The sequence below is a fragment of the Canis aureus genome, chromosome 10 (assembly GCF_053574225.1).
Source record: "Canis aureus isolate CA01 chromosome 10, VMU_Caureus_v.1.0, whole genome shotgun sequence".
NCBI lineage: Eukaryota > Metazoa > Chordata > Mammalia > Carnivora > Canidae > Canis > Canis aureus.
In genome coordinates, this window is record NC_135620.1 from 71309891 (window position 1) to 71335136 (window position 25246).

At 38.7% G+C, this 25246-nt stretch overlaps 1 long non-coding RNA gene across 7 annotated transcripts in view; it reads left to right on the forward strand.

Moving 5' to 3' along the window:
- Positions 1-8565: 8565 nt before the first annotated feature.
- LOC144322728 (uncharacterized) overlaps positions 8566-25246 on the forward strand; it is a 31095-nt gene continuing 14414 nt past the window's right edge. For 2 of the 7 annotated variants that reach the window (XR_013388365.1, XR_013388367.1), the window contains exons 1-5: positions 9311-9687; positions 14782-15147; positions 16610-16766; positions 17589-17773; positions 18636-18726. This is a non-coding gene — a long non-coding RNA (uncharacterized LOC144322728). Of the gene's footprint in view, positions 8792-9310; positions 9688-14781; positions 15148-16609; positions 16767-17588; positions 17774-18635; positions 18727-19659; positions 21994-25246 lie in introns of those variants that run through there. The other 5 variants (XR_013388364.1, XR_013388366.1, XR_013388369.1 and 2 more) reach the window with 5 other exon arrangements.

Here is a 25246-nt window from a genome sequence, read left to right on the forward strand (position 1 = left end):
ATGGAGAGTGGGGGTAGGGGAGTTCTAGTTTCTTCATATGTTTGGAAATAATGGTAAGGACAAAGCTAAGCAGATTTCTCTATTGTAGTATGTTTAAAAGATTTGAATAAGCTAAAACACCTTTGGAAATCATAAAAGGAAGATTTCCATCATCCTAAGGTACCCAGGATAACATCAGATTGACATGTTTTTCATAAATTACACTCATCATATTACTTCTTTAGGGTCCTCAGGATTGATATTATAATTCTATATTATATGAAAGGCTCTTAGAGTTTTATTTGCATTTCCTATTATATACTTAATTTAAGTATGTATCTCTAGAAGTTAATCTGTTTCTCTTGAAATTCAGCTGGAAGCTTTTGACAGATAAAATAGTTCAATGCCTAAATAAATCACATCAACTTCTAGCTTTCAACATTTTATGATCTACTTCAACAGATTTGGCAGTGTCTACTACCTTAAATTGGATTAGTTGTCTTGTGACTGTCAATCTTCTGCCTTCATAAAAATGTTTCATTTCAATACAACATCAAAGTATAATCTCTTATAAGCAAAAATTGAGGACCTGTGTTAAATTTAGCCACATGAGGTACAGGAATGCAAATGTCTTGACTGGAGTGATCCTTCGATGAAAGGGCCTTATCTATGCACAGCTAAGTTTGCCCGAGCAAGGCCTCATGGCTAATAAACACTCCCTGACATTGTGTAACAGGCAGCGTAATTTCAGAGTCATCAAAATGTGGTATGGGGATGTGTGCACTGAATGAAGCATTAAGGAGCACAATATTATGTTTTATAGGCCACATTCTAGGAAATGCTGTTTCCCTAGGACAAGAAACAATTCCTTAGAATCTTGCCAGCCTCTTATCACTGTGTAACCCAATCATTCCAATTTGATTGATATTCATAGATGTCTTAGTCCGTTCAGGCTGCATAACAAATTGCCACAGAAACAGGATTACTGATAAACAATAGAAATTTCTTTCTCATATTTCTGGAGCCTGGAAAGTCTAAGATCAAGGTGTTGGCAGATTCTATATATAGTGAGGACCCATTTCCTGATTTGCAGATTGCCTCCTCTTTCTCAAGTGGTGGAAGAGGGAAAGGATCTCTCTGGTGTGTCTTTTATAATAAAAGGGCACTAATGTCATTCATGAGAGCTGCACCCTCATGATCTAGTCAGCTCTCCAATGCACCACCTCCTAGTACCACCACACTGGGGGTTAGCATTTAAAAAATGAACTAGGGGAAACAAATCTTCAGTCTACAGCAAAAGAAATTCAGATAAATCTTCAGGTCATTCATCAAAGGCATTATGATGTTTCCCCCAACTATAATCCCATCTTTCCTCTAAGTACTCAAGCTATTTCAAGTTTTACACAGATAAAAATATCTTGAGATTTTAAGATTTCTGATATTCAAAAGTATATGAGCTAAAAAATATAAAAAGATAAATGAGAACATATTTCTAATATTAAAAGTAATATGCAAACCTATCTTTATCCTTAAAATGTATTTCGCTTTTCATTTTAAAAATCTTTTTACTCATTTTCTCCTCAGTCTTATTTTCTTCTTTTTGCCAAGTTAACATCTGAATGACATTTTAAAGCCTGTCAAAGGAGTGAAAACTAAAACATATGATCTTAATTAAGTTTAAGTGAGTGTTTTCCCAATTCAAAGTTGTAGTTAAGAAAGTTAGTATTTTATTTTAGAGAGGGAAAGTGGAAGTTTGCAAGTCAATTCTGTTCTTCCTCTATTAAGTCAAAACAAGTCTCTCTGGAGCTCAAAATCATTTATCTCTGTAAATCAGAGTCCTTTATTTGATAACGGCCCCAGAGCATTCATTGTGAAACATAGGGCAATTATCTCTATTATAAGCCAAACTATTTCAGATCGTATCTTAAACACTATTAAATTTCTTACAAAGACCTGAAAGAACTTCCCTAATTACTTGTGGTCTTTCTTCAAACTATAAAATATTATGGCATCATTGTGTGGTAAAGATATCTTGGGCTTCTGAGCTCAAATCCTTGCTCAACAGTGAATTTTCTTTGTAACCAGAGTCAAATTACTTGTAGTAGGTACATCTTAGCATGTTGATTCAACACTGCTTGTCTTCTTAATCCACACATTAAGGGTCCCAGCAGCGGTGACCTAGTCAGAAGTCACCGATGATGGAATCAAAGTTGAGGATGTAATGCAAGCTGAACCACCAGAGTACATTAGTGGGGATTTAGGAAGTGACCAAAGAAAAAGAGAGATTAAATTCACTTCTAGGAAATGAAAACCCAAAAGTTTGTCAGAAGTTGGAGGTGGAGAGGAAACAAAGTAATGAGAATGAGTTAAGACCCACTAAGTGGTAGAGAAAGGAAAGAGAAGGTTTCTTGGACATCCAAAGGCTGGGTGGGCTCTCTGTCCTTTGGTTCCATGAGACACTTTTATTTCAATGCTTACACCAAAGCTCACCTTTTGTTTGTTTGCTTGTTTTAACTAGTTGGGTTTTGCTGCGGTTGTTTTTACAATTTTGTTTGTTTCTTTTTTTTAAGATTTTATTATTTATTCATTCATGAGAAACACACAGAGAGAGAGGGAGGCAGTGACACAGGCAGAGGGAAAGCAGGCTCCATGCAGGGAGCCCAATGTGGGACTCAATCCCGGGTCTCCAGGATCACGCCCTGGGCTGAAGGCGGTGCTAAACCACTGAGCCACCCGGGCTGCCCATACAATTTTGTTTCTTATAGGTAAAGGAATTCTAAATAATATAATATGCATTTTACTTGAGTTTTGTTTTTTCCTTTTAAAAATGAGTACATGAATATTTCAGATTGTGATGTTGAGGATTAGAGATTGTGCCCATAAAATGTGCAATTCCAAGTAGGAAAGAAGAAAATGGTATGTTATTGGTTATCTTCCTTCTGCTTCTCCTTCATCATCTTTATTATTGTCATGGTTCCTTTGCTCTCACATAAAGAAAAAAAAATAAGAAACACAAATGACTGGGTTTATATTTGGAGCATGGAAGGCATATCATCATTTTAAATAAATATGTAGAGACACAATTTTGTCAACTCTCCAAGGCTTAATAAAGCCCATGATTTCATTACATTGTTTTTTTTTTTTCTCAAAGAGTTTCAACTAGGATTAGAATCTATCAAAGAATTTAGTAAACTATATTTTGTCTACTTCAGTCCAAATGAGCAGATGTTCCCCAAGTCCTTTTCTGAGGTTGTTTTGATATGTGCTTACACTCTTGGCTACTAAAGAGGGATGGTTCTGGTTTTATCTGGTCAATTGAGTCACATAATCAGTCATGCAGTCAAGCAATCAATTGGCCAATTTCTACTTTCCCTCTCTCACCAAATCGAATTATTTGATTATATTGTTGATCACTTTTACATTTAATCCTCATGAATTTCCCCTAAAACAGACTGGAACATTACAAGGCATAACATAATTTCCCCAACACAAAATAGGGATGTAGCCAGTGGTAGATTTGATATTTTCCAATTTTCAGAACAGCCACCTTTCCTTCACAACCATCCCACAAATACACTCAAGAGAAAGAAACAACTACCTTTGCCTTGAGGTGCATCAAGTTATTTTCACTTTACAGGTGGGAAAACTGAAGTTCAAAGAGAGGTATGGTAACTTTTCTGGTGCCATAGAGTGTTAAGACACAGGGTATCTCAAGTGACCAAGCTGTAACCCACATAACTTGGATCTGCTACTTAGGAATAGTATCTAAATAATATCTCACTGATAGTACCTTGTATGGGGATCCAGGAAACAGATTTTTCCAATAATATTAAACCAATATTAAGCTATGGTGGATAGCTTCTGACAAAAGGACTAATAAACACATGTTAGAGAAGTGTGGTCAACTCTGTGGCCCAAGTATAAAGTAGAAAGAGTATAGGAAGGAAAAACTGATACTGAAGTAGGATTGCTATTGGCAAGCTGCCTCTTTTAACTTTATTGAAAAAATTAAAATAAAAATACAATCCAAGAATGGATGGGCCATTTTCCTAGAGCTAAATTAGCCAACCCAGAGTCTGTGTTCACTTTGAGCTACTTTATATTAAATTAATGTTTTCTCCAATGTTTCATGATTCAGAAAACTCCTTGTGTCAGAGATCATGTCTTCTTTGCTATAACCTATGGGCTTAACAAAGAGCACAAGAAATATTTGTAAGATGCTGAATGGATGTTTAGAGATGACATTCCCTCAGCTGCAAAATTCTTTTCCTTGCTGCTAACTCTAAATGGTCCAGTTTAAAAGATTGTTTCTTCAAGGAATTCTTTCCCATTTTTACCATTTAAATTCAATCTCTCTCCTTCCTCAGAGTGTTGAATAGATGTCCTTGTTATAAGCATTTTGTTCTGTTTCATCACTGTGTTGGTTAAGTGACATGAGGAAGATTGCCTTTTTAGCTACAAGGTCCTAGAAGTTTGTAGCCATTCCCTACTAAACTCTGTTTTTTTTTTTTTTAAGATTTTATTTTTAAGTAATATCTAAACCCAACATGTAGCTTGAATTTACAACACCAGAATTAAGAATCACTTGCTTGTACTGCCTCAGCCAGCCAGGCCCCCTACTCAATTATGTTTTAGCTCAGTACCTAGAATAGTGATTTTCATTCAATAGAAAAAAAATCTGATAAGTAAATAAAAATAAATATGAATGTGGCTATAAATGTGTTTGTTTGGCTCTAGGCAAAAACTGATAAAGGATGTTTGCTCTTGATATTTCTTCTCAAAGACTTGATATATTACATTCTCTCAGCTCCCTGATTAGTACTCTTTTGCTTTTTCCCATCAAGAACATTCTCCTGAGACTATTACAAATTAAATTATGCCAAGATATAAAAGACTGAAAAATCCCAAAGGAGTTACATTTATGCCTGGAAAAGGTATTAAGTTGGAGAAAGATGATGTCATTGAGCTAACCAAGATGACCTTACTTGGAGAAGTGGATCAAGAAAGCAGGGCTTCTTAAATTCCTCTATGCCTGAATTTTAAAACATGCTTTACCCTGTAAAAGATGTAGGTATGGCTAATTATGATTAGGGATAGGGTCACTGGAATTCTGGGATTTGGATGAGTCTTAGCTTGGTCAATCCAGTAGTGCTGGATCACATAAAATGAGTTTCAGATTCCACATCTGTAAAAATAAGCCTGAAGTCTTCCCAAGGCTTTTTATTCACTGTTTCTAAGATATCAGTTGAAGACAAATTTTGAAAAGTTACTTTGGACTCAAGGGCTAGAATTGAATACCAACCAGGAATACTGAAAACAAACAACTAAGAAGTTGATGCTAGGGATCACCCTGACACTTTATAAAGTTTCTTTCTTTCTTCCTTTCTCTCTTTCTCTCTTTTTTTTTTTTAATCCAAAGCCAGGATTGAGATGAAGATAAGGAGGGGATCTAAGAGTTTAAGCCATTTTATGTATCCAAAACTGGGGATAGATAGGCAAAATATATGGGAGCAAATCACAATAAAGAAGGAAGGAAGGGAGAGAAAGAGAATATGAAAAAGACAAAAAGGGGAGAGCGAAAATATTCAGGAGCTAACCTGAGCACATTAAATACTACATGTCATTAACTGTTGGAAAAATAGGCATATCCCACAAAACCCAAGTGCATAGTAACCGACATAAATATTTTCTGCAAAGATCTACTCTATCCTGGGTTCATGTCTGTTTATGATTGATGACAGCTACATCTTGGCCCTAAAGGAGAATCTTTATTCACATCAGTCAGCTAGGCTGGTTTTAATCGCCTAAATATAATTCAATCGTCAGAGTCCATATTCTTAACTAGGAAATGTCAACATTGGATTTGGCCAATGAAACATCAAGGGAAAGACAGGCTACCATCCTCAAACTTTCTTGTAATGTGAATTATAATCAGAACCTTCTACTGACTTTGGTTCTCACTTTTTTCTCCTCTTTGTTTTCCATAGGGTAAGATTATACAGAAACAGAATATACTTATCAGCTATTTATTATCCTCCTTCACTCTAATTTATAATAATCAGAAAAATTTTAATGTTAATTGGATATTGCCTCGTTAGTACTTTGATCTATATATAAGGCCTAGAACTTGTTGGGCACATATAATTTTATTTTTATTCTTACACTTATTTAATCCAGGCCATTTTTTGTCTCTCCCTGTCCCATCTCCTACCACCACATTTTACAGATGAAAAATATGAAGCTCAGGAAATTCAACTAATTTACCCAAACTCCCTCATCAGTAAATGACAGTAAATGTTACAGACCACTGGTCAATATTAGTCACATGACAGCCTGACTATAATGGAATCTGAAAAGTCTTCCCATATATGCAGGAATAGGAGAAGAAAATCAGATAAGGTAAGCATTACTAATTTCTATTACAGCAGGCTTGTACTCTTTTTTTTCCATTTTGCATAACTTGATGACTCCCTGAAATGTCTGCATTGCTCAGTACCAGAGAGAGTTCAGTTCTATTTATGGTCCTTCACAAGCAAGCACGGGCACCATAGTTATTTATTCTTCTCCATAGATCATCCTGAGTTGGTTATTCATAAATCTCATCTTCTTTGTCTTCCCTCCTCCTCTTCTTCCCCCTTCTCTTTCCCTCAGCGTCCCCAAACATCTTATCAACACCATCTGTTTTCGCTGCCTACTCAGGCTTAGCCCAGATCCTCACTTCTTTAGACTGGCTCACCGACAATATAAATGAAACTCTCTAGTGCTATATTAATAACCTCTCATAGCATAACATTGATGTGTCATTACCTTAAAAAAAAAAAAGTCTCACAGTCAGAGAAAGGATAGGGAGAGATAAATAGTACAAAGACAGAAAGAGCCCTATGTTTCCACCTACAAAATGAGAACCAAGATTCAGTGGTTTCTAAGGAATTTGCCTAAGGTCACAGAGCTATTTAGTGTGGCTGATGTAGGGATGGTGATACTTATAAGCAGAGGAAGGGAGGGCAAGGAGGACAATGACCTTTGGACTAAGGCCTCCTCAATGATTCTAGGGTTGTTTCATGTTATGGAAGAAGAGCTACAGTTCATCTTTTGTACTCTTCAAAAGCACTTTTTGGTGGAAAAATAAAAGGATAGCTTCCATCTCTGTGCAAAGATTTGTTTTTCTTGAAGCTCCTGCCATTCACATATATTAACTAACCTTTGCCTAGTGAGGCAGTATCATACATCCACTTATTTTTTCCAAAAAAAAAAATGTTTTTTTGAGCAATTACTATATGTGGGATTTTAGGCTCTAAGGATACAGTGCCCAACTGAAATGACTGCCTCTCATTTTTCCACCGAAAAATGCTGTCTGCAACATTTCTAAAATCTTCAATTCAGCTCTTTCTATCCTAATGTATTTTTTTTTTTAAGATTTATTTATTTATTTGAGAGAGAGAGCATGAGCAAGGGGAGGGGCAGAGGTAGAGGAAGAGAAAGAATCTTAAGCAGGCTCCATGTTCAGCATGAAGTCCAATGTGGGGCTCAATTTCATGACCCTGAGGTCATGACCTGAGCAGAAATCAAGAGTCGGACACCTAACTGAATGAGCCACCCAGATGCCTCCCAAAAGTATCTTAATTCACTTGTGAATATGCACTGCCTCTGGCACTGATTGCCTCTTCTTATCATCTAAGGTAGGACACTGCTGTTCCCCCACCCCTCCCCCCCACCACCCCGCCGCCAACAATCTGAGAATTCCCCGAATTAACACAATCGTCAGCGCAATTAGACTCATTTAAACTCAGGAGAGACATGTTTTTCTCATGAAGTAGTGGAAAATAAAGTTAATCCAATTGCAGTCAGTTTTCAAAAGTCAAGAACTGAAATGTCAAAGACAGGAAAAAAGTGTTATCCCCATGGCTACTGTGCTCTGAGCTAGGGATGACTCATGGGAGATCATGAGTGTGTGTGTACATGTGTGTCTATTATCTCCAGATCATTAACAAATTACTAGAACTAGAAACTTGGAAATTACAACCAGAAAATGTGGACTGAGAACTGAGATTTGAGTTCTCTTTGGGTGGTTTTGAAATTTTCTTGAAACATGTACAGAAATAAAAATAAACTACAGACATAAGGGTGCTTTTTCTTTTTCTTTTTTCTAGCTTTCTGGTTTCCACTTTGCCATGATTAAACTATTCACAGGCAGGCTAGAAAGCTTTTCTGGAAAATGAGCTTTAAATTTCAAAATGTGAAATTTGTTAGTAAGTTGAAAAGATTTTTGTTCTCCCTAAATCAAGGAGTTTATCTATTGGTAAACAGTATATATTTATTTCATTATTTCAAATCAGTAAGGAAACAATATATCAAATGAGGCATCTGGGAAATAAGTTTTAAAATACATCCCTTATTTACATGTTCTTTTCCTTACTGGGCCAGTTTCTCTTTCCTCCTCTTCCTGGCTACTTCCTTAATTTATCATTGAATCCAGAAAATTCTTACCAGCCATCTTTTATGTGCCAGGTGCACAGAATTAAAGAACTCTATGGTGCTCTAGAATTAAAATTCTCAAGTACTTCACAATCATACTGAAGCAACAGGGCAAGTGCCTTAACGTGTGATGTTAGAGGCATGACGGATGGACAGAGGAGAGCCTGTCTGACTTTGTTTAGCAATTTGGGGGACTATTTCACAGAAGTGCAACTCATGTCATGTTTTGCAGGAGGATTAAGATGGCCTAGCAGAGCACAAGGGACTGCAGCCCACTGAAATTGCTCTCCAGGATCACAGATGCAGGAGAGAGCAGCATGGCTGGAACATGGGGCAGGTGAGTGAGCTGCAATGGGAGGGGAGGCAGTAGGGAGAGCAATCGTGAAGAGCATAGTCCCCCATATGAAGGTCTCACTTGTGACTGTGTGTTTTTTGGCCTCTCTGTCTTCCAATCTATAAGATTAAAGCAACACAAACTGGGTATTTGAAGACAGGAGAAATAAATGTGGTGTGTCTATGTAACTCAAATGGCATGCTACTTGGATGATAAGATTTGTGGTTTCCTGGGGAGTTTCCTTCAGTGTATTAAATACAATGATTTCCTAAGCTCCACTGAGTACTTCCTATATGTCCAGCACAGAATCAGAGGTTGGGGAAGAGAATTAAGAAATATCAAGTCAGTTTTATTCAAGGCAACCTATTTATTGATCACCAAGGCTATGCAGACCATTGCGCTAGGCATAGTGGGTACAAAGATGAATAGGATACTGCCCCTAACTCCAGGAATCTTAGAACTCAAGCCACAGAACAGAGATGATGGAAGAATGGTTCCAGTTCCTTCCATTACTTACTCAAACTGTGTTGAGTCCCCTACTATATGAGATCGTTGTGGTTGGGGAGGGAAGAACACAGCTTTGTATCTACTGCATCATTTACCAATGAACCACCTGTCTTCAAGAAGCTCATGGAGTACTGCCTAAATAATGAATATAAAATAACAGGAACACAAGGAAAATTACAGACAAAAAGGTTTTGTGAGAGTTTCATTCAAAGTAATTTGGATGGAGGAAAAAGGCTGAATATTTATTGAGCATCCTCTGTAAAGCCAGTTTTACAAATATAGTCTCACATTTTTCACAATTCACCAAAATCAACATCTTTATCTTCATTTACAACTAAGGAAATGACTTAAAGAAGTTACAGTAACCTGCCCAGAGAGAACCACTGCTAACGGTAAGGACTTGAACTGGGCACTTCTGGTTATATAGTCATGTTCTCTCCACTCTATCCAGGCTATGTGGAACTAAAAATAGCTTAGAGAAAGAAGTGGCGTTCAAGGAAAACTGATTCTCACCTTCTCATAAACACACAGCTTTTGTATCAGAGGCTAGGTTCTTCTATTAGAAGCTGATCAATCAATCTCATTGTCCAAAGAGGTAAAACTTGGATAGAAACAGAACGATAAACATTTCCAGACTTAGTATGTTCCGATGATCTTGTGTGCAGACATGGGAATGCCATGGCATGTAATGTCTCTGTGTCCTTTCTGGCTTGTCTTAAGATCATCTGGCGCCAGTCGTATGGCAGGAACCCATTTGCAATCATTCCTATTTGTGTTTTGAGCGTTTATAATAACACTGGGTAAATGAATATTAGCCCATGCACATTGTTCCTTGCCAGGAAATACATTAACAGAAATCTTCAGGACTCTAAGTACAATTTTGTTTGAGAAGACTTCTCATAGTCTCTGGTATTAAAGATGTTAAGATTTGAAAGTTCATACATGACGGGACAGAGTGTAAGTGACTATGGATGGAATGCCTGTCACTTGAAATGTGGACAGAACCACGAGAGGCTTTAGTGAGAAAATAAACTTGGGATTGTAAATAACGCCTGACTTGACATTTCCCTTGTGGGGGACCCCGGTAATGGGGCCCAGCTGCCAAGCATGATGCTCCATTGAGTTATAAGGGAAAACAACATTTTTTCAAACTGATATTGTTAAGATCCACGACTGAATGCCATTTGTTTTTGTACTTTATAACAATTCAAACCAGATTATTTAATACCGAAGCCACAGAAAAACAAGCCCCACTGCCAGCCCCCATCCTTCCTCCCTCCTGATGGATCTGCTCTTTTGTTCTCAAAATACAGGTTGGAAGTAGGAGCTGTTTACAGAATATTTCTGAGTTTGCAAGATGAAAAGCTTTTATAACTGAGCTTGAAGTGCTAGAGATGCTTTTAATCAGTGTGTAGGATTTTAATTAATCCCAGGATTGCTCCTTTTCACAAAAGTTCAGGTGCAAGATCCTATTCTTGCAGGGTTACATTTGAATGCAGGCTGAAAGACCCCTTCAGAAAACAGGATAAAGAATGCAGATGCTTGAAGTGGGGGACGGAAAACTAGATTTTTATCTCATTTCTGTTATTCTGGAGTTGTGGCCCCAGCAGCTAAATAAGGGGATTTGAGAAAGAATGGCTTTGCAGTTACTGGTTATACAGGATATTGTGAATATATGCAGAAATGTTTTGAATCAAAGCTTATCTATCTCTCTCTCTATATATATACAATCCGTAATCACTGAAGTCAAAGGCTAATGTCATCGTCTATAAATTCTACTCAGAATTTTAGAATTCATAGAGTCAAATCTAGACAGCTACAGCTAAATGGACCGTGCAGGCAATTGTGTCACAGTGTCCTTGTTTGTAGAATAAAAGGATGGCCCTGGGGCTCTAGGCAGAGACTCTATGGCTTCCAGGACAAAGTAAAAATTCCCTTGCTTGGCATTCAAGTCCCTTTATGATCTGGCCAATTGACAAATTGACACCCCTGCTGATATGCCTCCTGTAAGCTCTCCACACATTCCCATGTCTTTAGTCGTCACTCCAAAAATTTATACTATTTTATGCTTTTGTGCTTTCTGATTAGTTACTGCTTTTGCTTGAAATTTCCTTCTGTTATTAAGTCAGAGTAACAAATAGCATATTCTGTAGACACTGGCATTTTCTTAAGCGAATTCCATGGATCACCAGTATCAAATGCTTTTCTGATGTGTGGAACATGTGTTTTTGGGAGAAGGGGAAGAGGAGCTAAGTGTTAATGATCTCAAAATGAGGAAGAATGATGTTCATTCTACCAATCCTTTGAAAGATCGCAAGATAGAATGCTATAATAAAGGTTCTGAAAATTCTTAAAAAAGAGAAATATACCTAAGCCAGCATTTTCCTTTCTGTTTAAGATTTATTTATTTATTTTAGTGAGAGAGAGTGAGTAAGCTTAGTGGGGGGAGGGGCAAAGGTAAAGGAAGAGAATCCTCAAGTTGATTCCCCATTGAGCAGGGAGCTTGACACGGGGGCTTGATACCAGGCCCCTTAGATCATGTCTTGAGCAGAAATCAAGTATCAGACGCTTAATCAACTGACCCACCCAGGCACCCCTTAAGCCAGCATTTTCTAAATGCATATGATGATAAATTCCTTCTTTTAATACTCTCCAGATCACAGTGGGAAACAACTGTTCATATTAACATTGAACATATGTCACAGATTGATTATAAATTTTCAAGGAATTATGATACACTTTATTCTTATCAATAAATTTTAATTAAATGTTTTATATTGATATAATTGTAGTTGTAACATGACATTGCAGGAAATAATAGAGATAATAATAATAGTTTCTCTCAATGATGTCTTATAAAACTATAGGACAATATCACTACAAGATACTGACCCATGAAATCTTTAGATGTGTATCATTCATTTTCCAGGTGTTCAGATTTTCCTAATGTCTTTCTGCTTTTTATTTCTAGTTTGAGTCCATTGTAGTATGAGAAAACTAAATGATTTCAATCATTTTAAATTTGTTGGGGTTTGTTTTTTGTCCCAAGAGAGGGTCTATCTTGGTATATGCTTCTTGGACACTTGAAAATAATGTCTATTCTGCTTTTGTTGGTTGGAATATTCTTTAAATGCTGATTAGATATTTTTGTTTGATGATGTGAGTTCTTCTATATGCTTCCTGATTTTCTATTTGACCAATCATTTGTTGAGAAACAAGCGTTGACTCTTCAGCTATCATTATGGATTTGCCTATTTTTCTTTTCAGTGTCTGCCATCAGTCCCTGAGGCTTGGTTCACATTTCCCTTCCTCCCTGTGTTGCCCCCCTCCATCCCTCCTTTCTTTCCTTCCTCCTTTCTTCCTTCTTTCTTTTTTTAGATTGTTGTTTAGACTAGGAAATTTCTAACATTCTGCCCCCCACTCACTGATTCTTTCCTTTGCCTTCTCCATTTTGAGCCTACCTCTGAGTTTCCCATTTTTCAGTTCTAAGATCATCATTTGCTTCTTTATTTATTCTATTCCTTGGCTAAGTCTTTCTGTTTTATCATTCACTTAAAGAATATTTGTAATTTCCCATTACAATATTCCTATTAGGGCTGAGTTAAAATCGTTGGCAGATAATGTTTAAATCTCTGTCTCCTCAGTTTTGGCATCTACTGACTGTCATTTGTCATTCAAGTTGACATCGTCTTCATTCTTGGTATGACAAGGATTTTAGTTTGAAATCTGGAGATTACATTGTAAAACTTTGGGTCTTATTTAAATCTACTATTGATTGATTGATTTTAAAGGAGTTTTTAAAAAGATTTTATTAATTTAAAAAGAGAGAGAGTGTATATGCAAGCAGGGGGAGGGGCAGAGGGAGAGAGACAATCTCAAGCAAGCTCTCCAATGCAGGGCTCAATCTCATGATCCTGAGATCACGACCTGAGATGAAATAAAAAGTCAGACACTTAATCAACTAACCCAACCAGGCACTATTAAACCTACTCTTTAGATAAGAACTGGCGGGATGCCTGGGTGGCTCAGTGGTTGAGCATCTGCCTTCCGCCCAGGGCATGGTCCTGGAGTCCCGGGATCAAGTTCCATACCTGGCTCCTTGCATGGAGCCTGCTTCTCCTTCTGCCTGTGTCTCTGCCTCTCTCTCTCTCTCTCTCTCCCCCCGTGTCTGTATCTCTCATAAATAAATAAATATATAAAATCTTTTAAAAAATAAATAAATAAGACCTGGCCTTCTCTGATACTGTTCTGGGCAGAGAGGGAGAGCACCATTTTGTTACTGCCAAATGGAGGTAAAAGTCCAGGTTCCCCACTTGGTCTCTGTTTACAACCAAGACTGGAGGCTCATCATTACTGCGAGGCATGAATCTGGTTCCCTATGCCATTTCCATGGTAACTTCGGTGTGGGGTGCCTTCACTATGCTGGGTGATGAACGTCCTGCCTCCCCACTAGGCTTGCTCTGGCACTATCTGGTGGGGAGAGGAATGGTGGGTTGGAGTAGAAATTCAGACCTCCTGTATGGTCCCAAGTGACATATGTAGGATGGCTTTTCATTGGCTGGTGGGGATGAAATACCTTCTCTGATATCACCCCAGTTTTGCATGTTGGGGAGTTTTGTTACAATGCTATGAGGACAGAAATCCAGGCTGCTCCTTGCGTGGCATTTGTTGGCATGGGTGTGGATGTGCCACAGCTCTTCTGTGGTGTTTGGCTGTAGTAGATTGGTTATTGTTTAAAATCTTTATGCCGGTGCACAGAGCAGGGCTGCAGGGCGCTGGCTGTCCGCTGCCCGGATGCAGCTGTGTTCCTCAAAACAAACAAACAAACAAACAAATAAATAAATAAATAAATAAATAAATAAATAAAATATTTGTGCCTTGATTGTCCCTTTCCTGGTCCCTTTACTAAGAGAAGTAGCTTATGTTGGGGAAATTTTTTTTTTTTTTTTTGGTCTATGTCCTTTGGCATTTCCAGGTTGCTGGCTTTTTCATCTTCCAGTTATGTATATATGAGACAGAGAGAAAACCCAGGGTATCCATTATCCTATCCCTCCCTTGAGTCTTGAAGTCCCTGGCTTGTCTGCCTTCTTATCTTCAATTTTCAAAATCTTATGTGTGTCTCGTGTATAACGCCTAGAGTTTTTTAGTTGTATTTATTAGGAGAAAATTGGGTCTAGTCTACCTTCCTGGAAGTGAAGTCCTTTATCAATAGTTTTAAACTGTCATTTTGAACAATTATTACCTATCTCCAGGCACAATATGATAGTCTTTTTATTAGACTTTATTTGCTTAGAGAAGTTTTAGGCACTATGATATTCTTTATATACATTATTTTATTTTGTCTCTATTAAACAATGGCTAAGGTATCATTATCTCAATTTAATGGGTGAGGACTGAGGTTCAGTAGGATAAGGAACTTACACAAGCAAAAAACAATGTCAGGATTTAACCTCAATATCTCTCCTTTTCTAAACTGACTCTTTCAGAGTCATGCTGTTAACTCAGCTCTATATAGGACCACTGGAATTCCTGATGACTGAGAGAGAATCATAAAAATAATAAGAGATCCAGGAATTAGGACACATGAAAGATAACTGAAAGAAAGTAAATATTGGAGAGAAAAGACAGTCTGTTCACACATCTGAACAACTTTCAGATGGATGACACGTTTGAACTCTTCGGCAGGTCTCAAGAGAATATGAGCAAGACAAATGATTAAATGTTGCAAAGATCCTGAGTTCAGCTTCATTATAAGAAGAACAGTTATGGATATCTAAATGAAGATAAATTGTTTCTAGTGTCAATGAACTCCCATCCAAGCAGGATCTGGATTAATGTCCTGTGGCTGAAAAGTATGCAGAGGTTTGGTGGATATGACCTCAAAGCCCTTTCTCTTACAGCCTTTAATGCAGGCCAGGCTGTGCTATGTACCAGCTATGTGATATTGGACATATTACCTCTTTCTAAGCTTAACTTTTCTCTTCTATAGAATGGGAATAATAATCATACAAGCTTCACGGGATGATTATGAGGAGTGGGTGTGATGGTGGGTATAAAATGTTTAGTGCCACTCCTGCCATGTAGAAAGCATGATGATAATGATGATGGTGATGGTGGTAGTGGTGGTGGTAATTTTGTGGGTTCCAAGGGTACTGTAGCTTCTTTGAAGGGTTCACATTTTTTGTTGTAGAGAGATAGGTTGAGGAACTGATAAGCAGTACTATTTTAAATAATAAAAATAGATGTAAGTAATGAAAATTTTACTATACCCTATCTGTTCATGAATATTTTAGTATTCTAGAACTGACCTGAACTTATCATTGGTACTTGGGATGTCTTACATTTGGAACACACCCTTGTATAGAGCAAATAAAAAATGAGTGCCACTCATTTATAGGCATCCAGTTATATAATTCAGAGCCTTCATAACTTATCCATCGGGTGTCAAATGGATTCTACCTCCAAATTACTATTTGATCTTTGGCAAACCTCTTAATATCTCCTAGATTCCAACTTTCTCTTTCACAAAATAAGATTTAGAGAAGGTCATCTTTAAGCTTTGACCTTGTCCTGGGGCTTGGTTATTTTTCACTTTGACATGAACTCACATACACTGTAAGGGTCAGAAAAATTGCATCACTCAATTGGCCAGGCTCTTTACTTCTCATTGTCTGCCCTAAAGTCACCAATCAGGGGAATTCACATTATCAGGAAGTTTGTGCTCCAGCCAGATTCCATTCCAATTTTGCTTCAGTTTTAGAAGCAATGATTCATGGCCCACGGTCATCCTTGTTAGGATTCACTTTCTTAGATGAAGTAGCTATTCCCAGCATTTCTTCTTGCAAAATTCCTGACCCTGTAGGGGAGAAGTCTGTATTGCTTATTTCACTTTCCTCTTAAGAGGAAAAGTTTTCAAGGAGTTTGGGGATTGGGACTGGTTCCCAATAGACACTTTCATACTTAGGTCACTTCTAATAATGAAATATTTTCCAGATAATCTGTTTGAACATTTCCATCCATTTAAGCACTATAGGCATCGAAGAGGCGCCTGCTTCCTACGTAGTCACAGCCTTCCAATGACCATGGGGTATGTCTGATTATAAGAGCTGCTTCCATCCAACTCTGTGGGTCAGTGGTGGAATACGTTTTTGGAGAAAACTTACTGCTATTGCCTGTCTTCCAGTGGAGAACATCATGCTTCCCAGTAACTCAAACAGAAAATTTTACTCATTCTCTCATTCCTCACCACCAGTTGGTCTCTATGTCCAGTCTATTATACTTTCTAAATTTGTTTTTCTTTTTTTGAATATTCAGCTCCTCTTCACTATGAATACTTCGAGTGGCTAGACTCTTGCTGGGGCTATTTTACAGGCCTGGAATTCAATCGTTTGGCTTCACTGTTGCGTTGCACTATGTTCTTCATTATCCTTCATGCTACTTCATGAGGCCATTATTTCAGTTATAAATCCAGGTACAACCATCCCTTGTGCCCAGGAGCAAGCAGCACGGTGGCCCAGTGAAGAATCTCTAAGTAGCTTATCCACCTATACAGCATGCAGAGATTCTTATAATCTGCCCTGTTCTCCTTTGTCAATTTTACTTCTCACCAAGAACCTCTTTGCACCCAAAGCCCAAAGCACTGAACTACTGGCATTTCATCAATATGTCATACTCTTTTATTCTTCTGAGTTTTTATAATTCTATTCTCTTTGCTTATAATGCCCTTCCCCTCAAAATTCCATACCTAGCAAACTCATACCATTTCACCACAAAGAATTGCTTTAACTCTAACGTTTTATATTATATCTTCCTTAATTACCGAGGTGGTTTTTATTCCCATTTTCTCATGTGCTTTTTTTTTTAAATAGTACTATATTTATTTTATCATGATTCCCTTACAGACTATGAACACTAGAAAGAAATAAATACTATCCTTTTCTTTTTTATGTACAGATTTTGTTCTTTATTAATGTGTTTTAAATTTTTAAAATACCCATTTCTTTGTGGATAACTAGCTATCAGTTATCCAGATATGAGATGATTTTGAGAGAAGTGACTACAGCTTTTTAAGAAGGTAACAATGCATAAATGGGGTCTCTGTTGGAATCCAAATTATAAAACTGAGATTGTAAAGGCTTCATTTGATGGTTGATTCCATGCTACCCATGGGCTTGGCTTGTTAGTAAGCCTTGATCCCATATAAAGTCCTAACTGAAGCAGATTAGTCATCAAGGGAAGAGTCATGCCTGCATTTGTAACATTTGTCATTCCATTCTATTTATGACCATTGAAGGAATATTTTGACAAAAATATACATCTAGAAGAAGTCAGTCCAAGAGTCCACCATCCCTCCTATCTGTGGAATTCCAGGTGTAGCAAGTATTACTAACAGTAGAAACAAAGCTGCATTGGGCCTTTAACTTCAGGTAATTGGGATCCGGAGATATGGATCACTCACACTGGAGAAAGAGAGCACAGGTAACTGGAACATAGCACTACTGTCCCTCTGAATGGTGACAGCACTACTAGACATCGTATCTCAGTGGAGAGTATAAGCAATTTTGTTTCTTGTAGCTTTACAAAGATGAGCTAATAAAGAGAGAATGAGCAACCAAACAATAGAGAATAAGGAAAGGTAGATTCCAAAAGTGACTGACCAACAAAGAAAATGGGAATTGGAAAAAAAAAAAAAAAAAAAAGAGGACTTTTTCAGATATCCTCATAGAGGATGTTATTGTGAGCTTCCTGGTTCTCTTGGGTTTTAATACCTGAGGAGAACTGCAGATATTAAATGTGAAGATGCAGTGTGAAGACCTCTCCTGCTTTCCATTGTTCCATCCCTTCTTTGTTCTCACTCCTCCACCAGGAGATTTGGATAATTTTTCTAGTGTTGACTCAAACCCATCTCTTCCACAAAGCTTCTCTGATAATATCCCATAGACCCTAATGCACACCATTCCCCTTCCTGGCACATCAGTCATGTGGTATAGTTCTAGGAGCATCCCCCCAGAAAACATCTTCTCCCTTGCTGATTGTATGAAAAGGATTAGCTTGCTAGATTTTCAGTAGCTCAAAAACTCAGACCCAAGTTTCCATGAGAAAATACAGATTCTAAATTATACAGAGGTGATATGCTTATATCAGATCCTTTTCTGATATTTGCTGTGATAGAAGTCCCAAAGGAGAAAATAGAGCTGGACACCCATTTAAGGTGGAAAGACAGATTTTATCGAAGCTACTGTAGTAGAGGAGAGAGTTTCCAGTATAGACTGAGCCCAACTCTAACTAAGAAAAAGGTAACTGAGTTTTGTTTTGTTATGTTTTTTTTTTTTTCCAAAAGGAGGACAAGTAGGAAAAAGAACTATGGAGAAGTGAAAAGGGGAGCCAAAAATGGACAAGTGGCATATGTATAAATGGAAAATGAAAGTGGGGTAAGTATAGAATTGCTGAAAATGGTCTGATGGTGGGTTGGTACAATGTATATTTTACAGTTTGGCAGCCTTGCATTTTCTCAAGCTAATAAGGCTCAGCATGAGTCCTGGGATCATCTTTAGGGACACAGCCTAGTGTAGGTGGAAGACAAGTTAAAATTTAGTCATATATCTTAACATGGTGCATGGGCAACTCCTTTGTACTGCATGGGAGTTCACAGTGTGCAGAAGAAGGAGAAGAAAATACAGAATAAATAAGGGAGGTGTTATAGTGGAGAGTATGATAGACAGGATGGTCCCCTATATAGAGATGTCCACATTCTATTTCCTGGGAACCGTGAATATGCTATGAAAGAGAGTGTCAGAGTTAGGGGAGGTGTGATGACAGAGGCAGAGAGAGAGGGAGGCAGTGGGGGAGAGAGAGACATCTGAAGATGCTGCTGACCTTGGTGATGGGGAAGGGGCCAGGGCAAAGAAATGAGTATAGCCTCCAGAAGATGGATTAGGCAAGGAAACAGATTCTCCTCTAGAGTCTGCAGAAGGGATACAGCCCTGATGACACATAGATTTTAGCCCTGCAAGATTCCAACAGCCAGAAGAGTAAGAAAATTAATTTATGTTGTTATAAGCCACTAAAACTTGTTTGCGCTTGTGGTCATTTGAAAGGACAACACAAGATAATAAACATGACCCTCAAGCTGCCCATTTCACCAGTCCCAGTTCCTGGCACCACACCCTGAGGACTGTGACATCCAGGGTACTGAAGGAAAGTGTGTACAATGGAACTCACTCCCAAGAACACAGTTTCTTGGTAGAGCAGGAACATGTTTGATACTCATTGCCCAGGAATGTCGTGGCATTTTGCTGTGTTGCTTGCAGTTTCAATATTAATATGAATGATCTTAATGTGATCTTTTTATCATTTGATTGCAGTTCCTTGGTGAATCAAATGACTCCCAAGCTCATTGACATTTAAAGACAGAGTGCATGCTCCCTACACTGATGTACTGAAACAGGAAAAGGTTGGGGTGATTCGTGCAGAGAAAGCTCATTTCTAAGCTATTTCAGTCGTCTTTTCACATCTGCCAATAATCTCTATTCCAAAAGCAATATTGGCTGGGGCACTGGAAGAATGTGCTAGTCTTTTCAGACAGGCTGCAAACTACCAGCAAAGTTTACTGAGCAGCCTTGTTACTAAAGCCACAGAGATGATAATTCTTTTCCTCCAGGGAAATCATATGTTCCCCTTCGTTGTTACTTCTCGCCTCTGCTGCACAGGTTCCAGTGGTCAATGCTCAGCACGCAAAGTCCTAGAAACGTGGCACTGCATATTTTATCAGCTTCCCCCCTCCACATCAAGTCTCCCTTCTGTTCGTTACCAGACCTCATTCTTTCACATTGATGTAACAGAGTTACCGATTCAGGTTTTCAGTAAAATGTCAGGGTGCAAATAATTGCCATGATAATCATAGCTACTGGGAATAAAGAGCGTCTTATGTGCCAGGAACTGTGCTGAGCATTTTGCATTTACTTCATTTATTTCACCTGAGTTTTCATGTATTCCGACTGACATTGGTTAATATTTGCACTACTGGTTAGAGCCAAAATTGGGCTTGGAAAGTAAGAAGCTAAGATTCCTAAGAGTTGTTAGTGTTTCAGTAGAGTAATGTATGCTTCTGCTCTTGTTGTCCTAAGAACTAGGGCCATTTCCCTTAGTACAGAGGCAGGTGAGGGCACCACAGTTGGCATATAGAATGAATGATGCTCAATGTTTTTTGAGGAATGTATGTGCACACCAATAGTTTGAGACACTCTTTATGTCTCAAAAAAGATTAGGCTTTTTAAACACATGAGGTGTGAAATCTGGAATTATACTGTCCAGTTTGGTCCTGTCTCCACCAGTTCATTCACTCATGCATTCATCTATTAACTCAACACATATTTATCATCATTCATGAGAGCATACACACCTCTGAGTATTGGGGCTGGTATGCAAATGAAACAAAGTTGTTCCTCATGAAGTTTATATTCTAGTGAAAGAAATGGGCAAAAGCAACAACAACAACAAAACCCACTTATATATGACAGATGGTGAGAAATGCTAAGTGGAAAGTGAGGCAGGGAAAGAGATAGGGAGAAACAAGTGCATCAGAGAAGGGTTCTCTGGAGGCACTGATGTTTGAGCAGAGACTCAGATAAAGTGAGAACAGCAGGCCCTGTTTCGCTCTGGGAGAGGAGAGTTGCAGGCTGAGGAATAGCAAGTACAAAGGCAGCCCTGAAGTGGTAAAGGGTCTACAGCCAGCAGCTTAGGTTGGGCTGCCCAGATTCCCTTATAAATGATTCATTAAGGAAGTGTTCTCAGGAGGAGCCTATAGGGGAGTAAGGAAGGTAGGGGAGGAAAGTGAGAATTTAGGCAAAGTCCTGGCCTTAGCTTGGTCTTCCCTGGAGATTATACACTAAGGATCTAGGGAGGAAGTCAACTCCCTTGGCCTCTGTCAGGAAAGGCAAGAGGGCTAGTCCTAGGTGCACAAAGGCAGCCCTTTAAAGAAGGTCTCTGGGCTCATTCTTTAGAGGATATGACTCCCAGAAGCTGGAGGATGAGCATAGAGCACCAACAGAGAGACTCAAGGGGATATGAATGGAGCCTTAGCTGTGTCCCCTAAAGCCAGTAAACTAGAGCAGAGTGAGAAAGAATAGGGTGCGAAAGCTGTTAAGGAGGTGGCCAGGGGGATCCCTGGGTGGCGCAGCGGTTTGGCGCCTGCCTTTGGCCCAGGGCGCGATCCTGGAGATCCGGGATCGAGTCCCACGTCAGGCTCCCGGTGCATGGAGCCTGCTTCTCCCTCTGCCTGTGTCTCTGCCTCTCTCTCTCTCATTGTGTGCCTATCATGAATAAAAAAATAAAAAAATAAAAAAATAAAAAAAGGAGGCGGCCAGGGACCCAGGAGGACAGACTGTGGATTTTTACTTTATTGGTAATGGGCAGTATTGGTAATGGGAAGCCTTGAAGATATTTTATGCAAAAGAGTGGCATGATGTGATTTACATTTTAAAAGGATCACTTAAGCTGCTGTGTGAATCATAGACTCAGGGGAATTAGAGCAGAAGCACCAAAGACTGTTAGGAGGCTGTGGTGGAATTCTGGGGGGATTAGGATCTTGGATCTGCACCGTTCAACACAGAAGCCACTGGCCAAATATGGTCACTGAGCACTTGGAACAGGGCTCATTCAAACTGCCATGTGCTGTAAGTGTAAAGTATACGTCAGACTCAAAGGCTCAGTGGGAAATAAACAATGTATAATCCCTCACTAATATTTATTTTGTATTGATCACATGTTGAGATGATATTTTGCTCAAATAATTGTTCAAACAGATGTTAGTAATTGTGCTAAGTATGTCATTAAAATATGCTATTTAATTGTTTCTTTTTACTTATTAAATGTGGCTACTGGAAAATTTAAAATCATATATGTAGTTTGCATTGTATGTTTGTTGGACATCTCATTTTAGATTCAGATGGTGAGAAGTGCTTAGCCTCTTACCTTCTTATAAAAGTAGAGGATAGAATTTGCTGATGCATATTATGTAGGGGCTTAAAAAGTACACTGGATGATGGTGACATTTTCCCAGATGAAAACCACTGGGGGTGAAGAGCCTATTGGGGATGATAGGAAATGGAATTTGGTTTTGGTCCTAAGTTAGGGATGTCTAATGGACCTTGACATCAAAGTAATAGGTGGTTGGACATGAGTCTGGAGTTCCTTGGAAAGATGTAGGCTAGAGACTTAAGTTTGAGAATATTTAGTATATAAATAGTTTTTAAAGCAATTAGACCAGGTGCCATCACCTAAAGAGTGAGCAGAAAGAAGAAGTATATGGATGGAAGCCTGCTGTAGGCAATCTTCTGAAAAATGGGGAAACAATGGAGGATCTTAGAAATTAAATCTTGCTAATTGTCTGAACTTGCTCAATTTCCCATTTAAGCCCTTGTTTTACTACATATAAAGGGGATTAATAATAGTACAAGCTTCATAAAGTAGTTGAGAAAAGTAAAGGGATAATATACATCCACACCTAGCATAGTATCTGGCAAAAACTAAGATGCTAGTAAACATTAGTTACTGTATTATTCTCCCTTTTAAATGTGTCTTACTGGATCAGTCACCAGTAGAAAAAAAAAGTCTCCAATTCTGGGGTGTTTGCCCATTTTTTCTAGTTTGAGAAAAAGTAATATTTTATCTACCCACTCTGGGGAGCACAGAGCTAGGTTTACCCCTCTGTCTTTGCTGCCATTTGGTATTTTTCCAGATGCAGATGTCATATATAGACAGCCTGGATTGGATATCAATGGGAAAGCCTGCTTGATTTCTTGCAAGAACTTGAAGGAGTAGATTCAAATTTAGGACCTTGAGCCAAAGTGGTCAGGTACCCACACTGTTATGGCTGGAGAGGCAGTAGAATGTCTTCTTGGTGGGCCCAGTGGAAACACTAGCTTAGTTAGATAAGTATCCCAAAGGCCAGTCCCGGGTTGCTAAGTTGGTGGGGTGGGCACATGGGAAGGGAGATCACTTAGGGCAATCTGATTTTGGCACCTGCGGTGGAAAGAATAAAGTCTGCCTAAAGATGTCCATGTCCTAATCCTTGAAATCTATGAATATAGTATCCTACATGGCAAAAAGGACTTTGCAGATGTGATTAAGTTAAGGATCCAAATGGGAAGGTTATTCTGGATTATGCTGGCAGGCCCAATATAATCACAAGGGCCAGGGATCCCTGGGTGACTCAGCGGTTTAGTGTCTGCCTTCAGCCCAGGGTGTGACTCTGGAGTCCCAGGATCGAGTCACGCATTGGGCTCCTTGCATGGAGCCTGCTTCTCGCTCTGCCTGTGTCTCTGCCTCTCGCTCACTCTATGTCTCTCATGAATAAATAAATAAAAATATTAAAAATAAACAAAAAATATCACAAGGGCCATTATTAGAAGGAGGCAGGAGTTGTAGAGTCAGAGAAGCAAATGTGAAGACAAAGTTGAAGTGAGGAACAGAAAGTGAGAGAGGTTTGAATGTGCATGCTTTTGGCTTTGAATACAGAGGAAGAGGACTTGAGCCAAGGAGGGCAGTACCTTCCAGAAGCTGAGAAAGGCAAAGTAGCAGATTCTTCTCTAGATTCTCCTAAAGGAACCCAGTCCTCCTGACATATTGATTTAACCCATTGAGACCTATTCTAAACTTCTGAGCTCTGAAACTATAGGATAATACAGGTGTGTTGTTTTAAGCTGCCTACTTCATGGTCATTTGTCACAACAGCAATGGGAAATGCAGTAGCCCTTAAAAGTCATGGGCTTTGCGTCATAATTATGGTGAAAATGAACCCACCTAAGACTCAGCTCTCTAATAATCTCACCAACCTGGAATGCAGCTAAGGAGGAAAGAAACAAAAGGCTTCACAGCCATTCAAACACATGGTATTTATAAACTAGACTAAAGCCCCCAAACTTTCCAGGTGTCACAGTCCATGCACCGCTATTTTGACAAAAGTTGCACCAATTTGGTCTGTCACAAAGGAGAGGCATCATGTTAGAAACAGAGGGAAGAGCTGCTGAAGGAAAAATATTTGACAGCAATGAAAGGCCTAACAGCCCTCACAGCTTCACGTATATAAAGTGGAAGGGTATGAAAGCACATCTCCCAGAGCTCATTCAGGTGGAATATTCCATGGAGGACTGAGGAGAGCATTCACACACAACATATTAAAAGTAATTAAAATAACATAAGTGATGTTTCTGAAGATCCAAGAAGAAAATAGGTTTTGGAGTACTCAGGTACTCAAGAAAGAACTGAATATATTTTATAAGGTCCCCCAGGGGGAAACAAAAAAAATGTATTTTAAATTGCATTTAAAAACAAACAGACCTTGTTTCTCAAAAGTGTTAAACATAAGTAACCAAGGAGCCATACTATGGGTAGGGTATGAGTGACTTTCCAGCTGTAATATGCATGTAAGCTTATGTATACAGATATGCATCAAGGGCTTTAAACGTCTGTTTATGCTTGGATTTGGGATAGCTTGAGGGAAGAAAGTTGATAGATTGCAAAAGGTGGAGGAACGGGAAATTATATAAATGTTGCTTTGTCCTATGCACCATGCGTTATATTTTGCATGTATATACTTTACCTATTTCTCATGACTTCTCTAGAGTTGCTGCCAATATCCTAGAGGCCTTACATAAATTTCCCCAGCTCACACGCCCCAAAAGTGCTGTACTAAGGCTTGAATTTAGTTCTATTTGACTCTGAGATCTAGATGATTAGTCCAGATTGACTAATTAGACAAATTGATATTAGTCCAGACTAAATTTGGTCCAGATTAAAATGATAAATTTCTGCCCAGGGTCAGTAGGTGTGTAGGAGCCTTTCTTGTGGTCCATCCTGACTTATTTCAGACTTGAAAGAGGCTGTGGACATCCAACCAACTCACCTTACACATGAGACAACTGAAGCCCAGACGAAATTCTAACATTTTAG